This window comes from Callorhinchus milii, unplaced genomic scaffold (genome assembly GCF_018977255.1).
Source record: "Callorhinchus milii isolate IMCB2004 unplaced genomic scaffold, IMCB_Cmil_1.0 Scaffold18, whole genome shotgun sequence".
Taxonomy (NCBI): domain Eukaryota; kingdom Metazoa; phylum Chordata; class Chondrichthyes; order Chimaeriformes; family Callorhinchidae; genus Callorhinchus; species Callorhinchus milii.
This window is the reverse complement of record NW_024704759.1, coordinates 686,463-695,483: the sequence shown is the minus strand read 5'-3', so window position 1 is coordinate 695,483 and position 9,021 is coordinate 686,463.

Here is a 9,021-nt window from a genome sequence, read left to right as displayed (position 1 = left end):
AGAGACACGGGGCCACAGAGAGAGACACGGGCATAGAGAGAGAGATACACAGGGACATAGAAAGAGACACACAGGGACATAGAGAGAGACACACTGGGACATAGAGAGAGACACACTGGGACATAGAGAGAGAGACACAGGGACATAGAGAGAGAGACACAGGGACATAGAGAGAGACACAGGGACATAGAGAGACACAGGGACACAGAGAGAGACACAGGGACACAGAGAGAGACACAGGGACACAGAGAGAGACACAGGGACATAGAGAGAGATACAGGCCAAGAGAGAGACACACAGGGACATAGAGAGAGACACACTGGGACATAGAGAGAACACACAGGGGGACCCACATAGAGAGAGCACACAGGGACATGAGGAGACACGACAAAGAGACACAGGGACATAGAGGAGAGACACAGGGACATAGAGAGAGGACACAGGGACATAGAGAGGACCGGGACATAGAGAGACACAGGGACATAGAGAGAGACACAGAGGACATAGAGAGAGACACAGAGAATAGAGAGAGACACAGGGACATAGAGAGACACAGGGAATAGAGGAGACGGAGACCATAGAGAGAGACACGGGACCATAGAGAGAGACACGGGGCCATAGAGAGAGACACGGGGCCAAAGAGAGAGACACGGGGCCAAAGAGAGAGACACGGGGCCATAGAGAGAGACACGGGGCCATAGAGAGAGACACGGGGCCATAGAGAGACACAGGGCATAGAGAGAGACACGGGGGCTACAGAGAGACACGGGTATACAGAGAGACACGGGACGAGAGAGAGAGACACAGGGACATAGAGAGAGACACAGGGACATAGAGAGACACAGGACATAGAGAGCACAGGACAAAGAGACACAGGAATAGAGAGAGAGACACAGGGAACAAGAGAAGACACAACAGGGACATAGAGAGAGACACAGGGACATAGAGAGACACAGGGACACAGAGAGACACAGGGACACAGAGAGAGACACAGGGACATAGAGAGACACAGGGACATAGAGAGACACAGGGACATAGAGAGACACAGGGACACAGAGAGAGACACAGGGACATAGAGAGACACAGGGACATAGAGAGACACGGGGACACAGAGAGAGACACGGGGCCACAGAGAGAGACACGGGGCCATAGAGAGAGATACACAGGGACATAGAAAGAGACACACAGGGACATAGAGAGAGACACACTGGGACATAGAGAGAGAGACACAGGGACATAGAGAGAGACACAGGGACATAGAGAGAGACACAGGGACATAGAGAGAGACACAGGGACATAGAGAGAGACACAGGGACATAGAGAGAGACACAGGGACATAGAGAGACACAGGGACACAGAGAGAGACACAGGGACACAGAGAGAGACACAGGGACACAGAGAGAGACACAGGGACACAGAGAGAGACACAGGGCCATAGAGAGAGATACAGGGCCATAGAGAGAGACACACAGGGACATAGAGAGAGACACACTGGGACATAGAGAGAGACACACAGAGACATAGAGAGAGACACACAGAGACATAGAGAGAGACACAGGGACATAGAGAGAGACACAGGGACATAGAGAGAGACACAGGGACATAGAGAGAGACACAGGGACATAGAGAGACACAGGGACATAGAGAGAGACACAGGGACATAGAGAGAGACACAGGGACATAGAGAGAGACACAGGGACATAGAGAGACACGGGACCATAGAGAGAGACACGGGACCATAGAGAGAGACACGGGGCCAGAGAGAGAGACACGGGGCCAGAGAGAGAGACACGGGGCCAAAGAGAGAGACACGGGGCCATAGAGAGAGACACGGGGCCATAGAGAGAGACACGGGGCCATAGAGAGAGACACGGGGCCATAGAGAGAGACACGGGGCCATACAGAGAGACACGGGGTCATACAGAGAGACACGGGGACAGAGAGAGAGAGACACAGGGACATAGAGAGAGACACACAGGGACATAGAGAGACACAGGGACATAGAGAGACACAGGGACACAGAGAGACACAGGGACAATAGAGAGAGAGACACAGGGACATAGAGAGACACACACAGGGACATAGAGAGAGACACAGGGACATAGAGAGAGACACAGGGACATAGAGAGACACAGGGACACAGAGAGACACAGGGACACAGAGAGACACAGGGACACAGAGAGAGACACAGGGACATAGAGAGACACAGGGACATAGAGAGACACAGGGACATAGAGAGACACAGGGACACAGAGAGAGACACAGGGACATAGAGAGACGCAGGGACACAGAGAGAGACACGGGGCCACAGAGAGAGACACGGGGCCATAGAGAGAGACACGGGGCCATAGAGAGAGACACGGGGCCAAAGAGAGAGACACAGGGACATAGAGAGACACAGGGCCACAGAGAGAGACACACAGGGACATAGAGAGAGACACACAGGGACATAGAGAGAGACACACAGGGACATAGAGAGAGACACGGGGCCATAGAGAGAGACACGGGGCCATAGAGAGAGATACACAGCGCCATAGAGAGAGATACACAGGGACATAGAGAGACACAGGGACACAGAGAGAGACACGGGGCCACAGAGAGAGACACGGGGCCATAGAGAGAGACACGGGGCCAAAGAGAGAGACACGGGGCCATAGAGAGAGACACGGGGCCAAAGAGAGAGACACAGGGACATAGAGAGAGACACACAGGGACATAGAGAGAGACACGGAGAAATAGAGAGAGACACAGGGACATAGAGAGAGACACGGGGCCATAGAGAGAGACACGGGGCAATAGAGAGAGATACACAGGGACATAGAGAGAGACACACAGGGACATAGAGAGAGACACACAGGGACATAGAGAGAGACACGGGGCCATAGAGAGAGATACACAGCGCCATAGAGAGAGAGACACAGGGACATAGAGAGACACAGGGACACAGAGAGAGACACGGCATAGAGAGAGACACGGGGCCACAGAGAGAGACACGGGGCCATAGAGAGAGACACGGGGCCAAAGAGAGAGACACAGGGACATAGAGAGACACAGGGCCACAGAGAGAGACACACAGGGACATAGAGAGAGACACGGGGCCATAGAGAGAGACACGGGGCCATAGAGAGAGATACACAGGGACATAGAGAGAGACACACAGGGACATAGAGAGAGACACACAGGGACATAGAGAGAGACACACAGGGACATAGAGAGAGAGACACGGGGCCATAGAGAGAGACACGGGGCCATAGAGAGAGACACAGGGACATAGAGAGAGATACACAGGGACATAGAGAGAGACACACAGGGACATAGAGAGAGACACGGGGCCATAGAGAGACACGGGGCCATAGAGAGAGACACAGGGCCATAGAGAGAGACACGGGGCCATAGAGAGAGATACACAGCGCCATAGAGAGAGATACACAGGGACATAGAGAGAGACACAGGGCCATAGAGAGAGACACAGGGCCACAGAGAGAGACACGGGGCCATAGAGAGAGACACGGGGCCACAGAGAGACACACAGGGACAGAGAGACACACAGGGCCATAGAGAGAGACACAGGGACATAGAGAGAGACACAGGGACATAGAGAGAGACGTCTCAAAGCGCTTCACAGAATAGACTGTAAAGTGAATTGACTGTATATTTATGGGCGAAACGCGGCGGCCAATTGCGCACAAACAGCGTTTTTAAACCCAGGTCCTCTCACTTATAAACTTAACTGTATTTATGTGGGGAATGTCGGCCAGTCGAGTCGAGCGAGGTGAGCGAGGTGAGGACGCGTGAGGGAGGGCAGGGAAGTGACGTGAGGAGGTGAGTGAGGCGACGTGTGAGGTGCGAGGAGAGGCGAGTGACGTGTGTTGTGTGAGCAAACACAGAGGGAATCTCCGTGTCTTGGTGGAGTTCACTCAGAAACCAGGAAGGAGAGAGTTTACAAGAGGGTAAATTGGGGATCAATGTTTGGATAATTTCAGGGCTTAGACCAGAAAGTGTGACACAAGATCAAAGGGTTTCTGTTGGAAAAAAAATCACTGATTTTCTAAAAATAGTGAAAAGAAATCGCTAAGTCCTAAAACATATCTATTATGGAGATCAGACTCAGGAGAGAGCGGATGGGGGAGGGGGAGGTCAGACTGTGTGTGTATGTGTTGGGGGGCTCTTCTGTCAGCACTGCCTGCAATGGCCTCCAGGAGGTGCACAAGAGCAATATAAAGGTAGCTGTCTGATTGTGGAGTCCTGTAGCTCAGTGGTTAGAGCACTCGCTTTGCAAGTGAGAGACCTGAGTTCAATTCCAGGCAGAGGGCGAAACCTTGGGCAAGTTTCCTTACTCCACACAGAGCCTAATAATAATCCCTCCAAAACCAAATCAATCTACGACTGTTTGTCGTCGCAATTGGCTGCCGCGTTCGCCCACAAATATACAGTCAATTCACTTTACAGTGTGTTCTGTGAAGCGCTTTGGGACGTTCTCCCGACGTGAAAAGCGCTATATCAAATGCAAGGATTATTATTATTATTATTATTACAGGCACCTGTAATTCCCTGTGTATTTTGCACACGGTTTCATAAGCAGCTCAGGAACGTACAACGAAGGAATAGAAAATGAACTATTTCTCTGTTTTTTTAAAAAAAAACACGATTTTAAAACGGGAAGAATTGAGAGCTGCGAGTTCCTCGCTCACAGCCTTAGATAAGCTTTCCACGAAAACAAGGCTCACGTCTGCTCTGAAGGACACTTTGTTTTCCCTGAATTCCTGATGGATTTCACCTCACTGTCAGATGCTGGTTTACCAGCAAAGCGAAGGCGACAGCATTAACCAGTCTGTCAGGGAGACGTCATAACTCAGGTAAGAGAGGCCGGACCGTCATTCCTCCTCTCACCATCTCCACAGCCCAGTGTCTGCACTGTCTCACTGTCCTGAGGAATAGCAAGTACATCTCTCTAGAAACATTTATTCTGAACAGATTATCCTCCATTACACTATTTGTCTCAGCCCAGCTAGTGTGTGTGTGTGTGTGTGTGTGTGTGTCAGCCCGGCTCGGTCGGTAGCACTCTTGCCTTTGAGATAGAAGATAGTGGGCTGAAGCCCTATATTGGGGGCTTTGAACTCATATAATCCAGGCTGACACTCACATGCAGTGCTGAGATACTGAACTCATAATTGTTTGACCACAAAAGCACAGAGAGGGACTCCACTTTACACTGAATCCTGTGAGACGTCAACCCGCCAGGAAAACCGTATCAAATGTAAGATTTGTCAGACCCACATCCTTGCCCGTTTGGGGGAGAACATTGATTAAGGGTGGCAGACAATTTCAGTGGGGGATTTCCTCGGTTTAGCGGCAGTGCAGATACCGCTGGTCAAAGAGCCTGTGCTTTAGCCACTGGGAGGGATCAGTGCGGAGGCTTGAAAGGCCTTCTCAGCACCTCGCCTCGGTCCAGAGCGTGGCAGCGCCTTTGATGTAGAGCCAACAAACTAACCACCGTTTTGTTCCACACTTGCAAGCGAATATTTTTTAAAAAAAAGGACAATGTGCATTTTGTTTTGATGATAAGGTCAGAAAATAAGGAGTCATGAGGGGAAGATTCCCTTTAAAGGAATCCTGTAGCTCAGTGGTTAGAGCGCTCGCCTCGCAAGCGAGAGGTCCTGGGTTTGATTCCCGGGCCGGGCAAAACCTTAGGCAAGTTTCCTTACTCCACACACCTCTGTTTACAGCAGTGAGTAGGAACCCGGTTGTTAAGTCGATTGGTGGAACTCTTTTAGGGGTATCATAATCCTTTCAAAAAAAATCCCAATAATGCAATCACGCAATCCACGACTGTTTGTGGGACGTTGCTGTGCGTGTTTGGCTGCCGTGTTTCGCCCACAAAATATACAGTTAATTCGCGTTACAGTATATTCGGTGAAGCGCTTTGAAACATCTCAAACACATGATAAAGCGCTCTATCAAATGCAAGGTTTATTATTATTACAGAGGAATGTTGCCATTTTGGTAAGAGAAAGAGCAAACTTCAGTTTTGAACCAGTTAAATCAGAAGGAATTGGTTAAGTGTGGGATTGAAGAAATGGGGGAGTGAGCCCCAGCACAGACACAATGGGGAGGAGAGAGAGGGAGCAGGGAATGGGGTTAGAGAGAGGGAGCAGGGAATGGGGTTAGAGTAGAGAGCTTCAGTGGGGGAGCGAGCCCCAGCACAGACACGATGGGGAGAGAGGGAGCAGGGAATGGGGTTAGTGTAGAGAGCTTCAGTGGGGGAGCGAGCCCCAGCACAGACACGATGGGGAGAGAGGGAGCAGGGAATGGGGTTAGAGTAGAGAGCTTCAGTGGGGGAGCGAGCCCCAGCACAGACACGATGGGGAGAGAGAGAGAGGGAGCAGGGAATGGGGTTAGAGTAGAGAGCTTCAGTGGGGGAGCGAGCCCCAGCACAGACACGATGGGGAGAGAGAGAGGGAGCAGGGAATGGGGTTAGAGTAGAGAGCTCCAGTGGGGGATTGAGCACCAGCACAAATAGACTAATCTTCAGATTCAAACAAACATTTTCAGTCAAAGTGAGGGGACGGGAGAGGGAGTTCATGAAGCTGTGGGAGAGCAGGTTGGGTGGGTTTTACAGCAGATGAGGAGAGCTCTTAAAGAGTGGAGACACTCAAGTTTTTCTGCTGTAACAATACATTTCATCCAAAAATCCACACTGTAGCTTAAGTCTGACCCCTGGAAAGGCAAACTCTCTCTCCTTTAAACTAAAGTTTCAACTTATACACACACAATACAGCATTCCTCTGAAATGATCCTTTATGGAGACATGTTCATGCATGGGTGGGGGGGAAGCGTCTTCGTGTTCCGTATACGTTGCCACTAGGAGAACACTGTTTTTCCTTTATTTAAAATAAAAATGAGTGTTGCTGCCAACTGATTGCAGCTCACATTACCACCAGCTTCAACGTGCTCAAGTTAAAGCGCACTATTCATCCCTTTATTGCTGCCATGGGCACACGTGCAGGCACACGCATGCACACATGCACGCACATGTTTGCCACAAGAGTGATAAAACAGTGTTTGCAGAATAATAATCCTTGGATTTGATGGAGCTCCTTACCACATCTTCGAGGCGTCTCAAAACGCTTCACAGAATATACTGTAAAGTGTAGTGATTGTGTATTTTGTGGGCGAAACCAGGAACAGGAGCTTTTTAGCACCAAATAAATGAGTTTGGGGACAACAATAATAATAAGAGTATTATGTATCCAGTGCAGCCTGGACATTGACTGCCTACATTTTAAAATAGAAATACAGGTCTCCTCTAGCTGCACACTTTGCTCTCTCCCCCCTCCCCTGGGTTCTGATTTATTTTTATATTAAAAAAAACATTACTGAGCCACGCATGAAAAGCAGTTCACTGCACACACAGTATATTGATCGTAAAGTCAGGGGTATTGCATTATCCCAGCAATTCCCTGTCTTCCCAGGGAGCACAGTCTGACAGTGACCTCTGCTTCCGTTATTCTAAAAATTTTCAAATATTAAAAACAATCTTTAAAATGTGATATAATAATAATCCTGGCATTTGCACCTCATCACATCTTTGAGACGTCTCAAAGCGCTTCACAGGATACACTACAAAGTGAATTGACTATTGTGTGGGGCAAAACACGGCAGTTAATTGCGCACAGCAGCGTCCCACAAACAGTCGTGGATTGACTGACCAAACTATTATTATTATTTTTTTTGAAGGGATTATTACTCCTCAAAAGCGATCCGCCAATCGACTAAGCGATCTCTGTATAATAGCCCTCTCAACCCTTGTGAATGTTTCAGTTAAGATTCAACATTCTGGAAACAGTTGCTGAAACCCATCCACTGTGTTTAGGGAGTGAAGTTGCAGACAGACATATGCATCTTCCTGGCAATTTAAACGTTTTGAATGAAAACGTTTGTGGTTCAACCTTTTTTTTGGAACAAGATAATGCATTCCCATATAGTGACATGCCGCGGCCTGGAGGCGGCAATGTGGAATCAGCAGTCACCATGCCCAACACTGGCGCTCTGCCAGAGTCCCTGCACCAACAGCCTTTCTTCCTATTGAGCGTCTTGAGTTTGGTGAAATATTACAAGTTAGACCACAAAAATAATCTGGTCACCAGCAGCATTAGGACAACAGTAATGATGCAAAATAAAACTGTGTATGAAAGTATGAGAACTATTTGACAACAAGTCTCCCATCAGCACACAAAAGACCCAACAAACTCTTAACCACTGTTTTTTGTTGAGACACTTAATGTAATCAACAGTTTGTGGAATTACCTTGTTGTCTTTTTCCTCCCTTCCCTCTGAATGGCTTGCTCACCTATCTGTGTGTGAGGCCCTTTGCAGGAGTCACTGGCAAACCTGCCACAAGCTTTGAAACATTTAACCAGACAGCACTTGTGGTGGGGAGGCGACTTGGAATTTTACACTCTTCCAACCCCTACTTTCTGCAGGACGTGAGTGCCCACCTGGCAGGGTCAGAGCCCAGGTATACCAGCGTACATCCCAAACAAGGAACCGAATCGAGACCCAGCGCCTGAGGTTAGCACTCCCCCCAGGCAGTTTTTTTTAATATGAAAGAACTTGCATTCAGTGGCTGACAAATTAAAGCACACGCACATACGCGCTTCTAAACAGGAGTAAAAATGCTGGTGCCATATCAAAACACACAGGGCAGGTTGGAAGATTTAGATAAACCCTCACTCACTTTTCAGGCCTCCACATCGTTGGCTGAATTTCCAGTGATCTTCAATACTGTTCACTGTTTCACATATTTTTCATTTTGTCAGAAGTGAAATAAAAAGTATTGTAGGATATACCTGACAGGTCAAACCAATGCTTTGGGAAGAAAATATGCAGTTAGAAAACGTTAGGGAAATTCTTGAAACAGAACAAGTAAACAAACCCATAGCAGTTAAGAGGTTAACAAATGTATTAAAGAATCCCCCCAAAATCCCAAATATTTCACCTTGTCTGAGCAGGTGACGACTT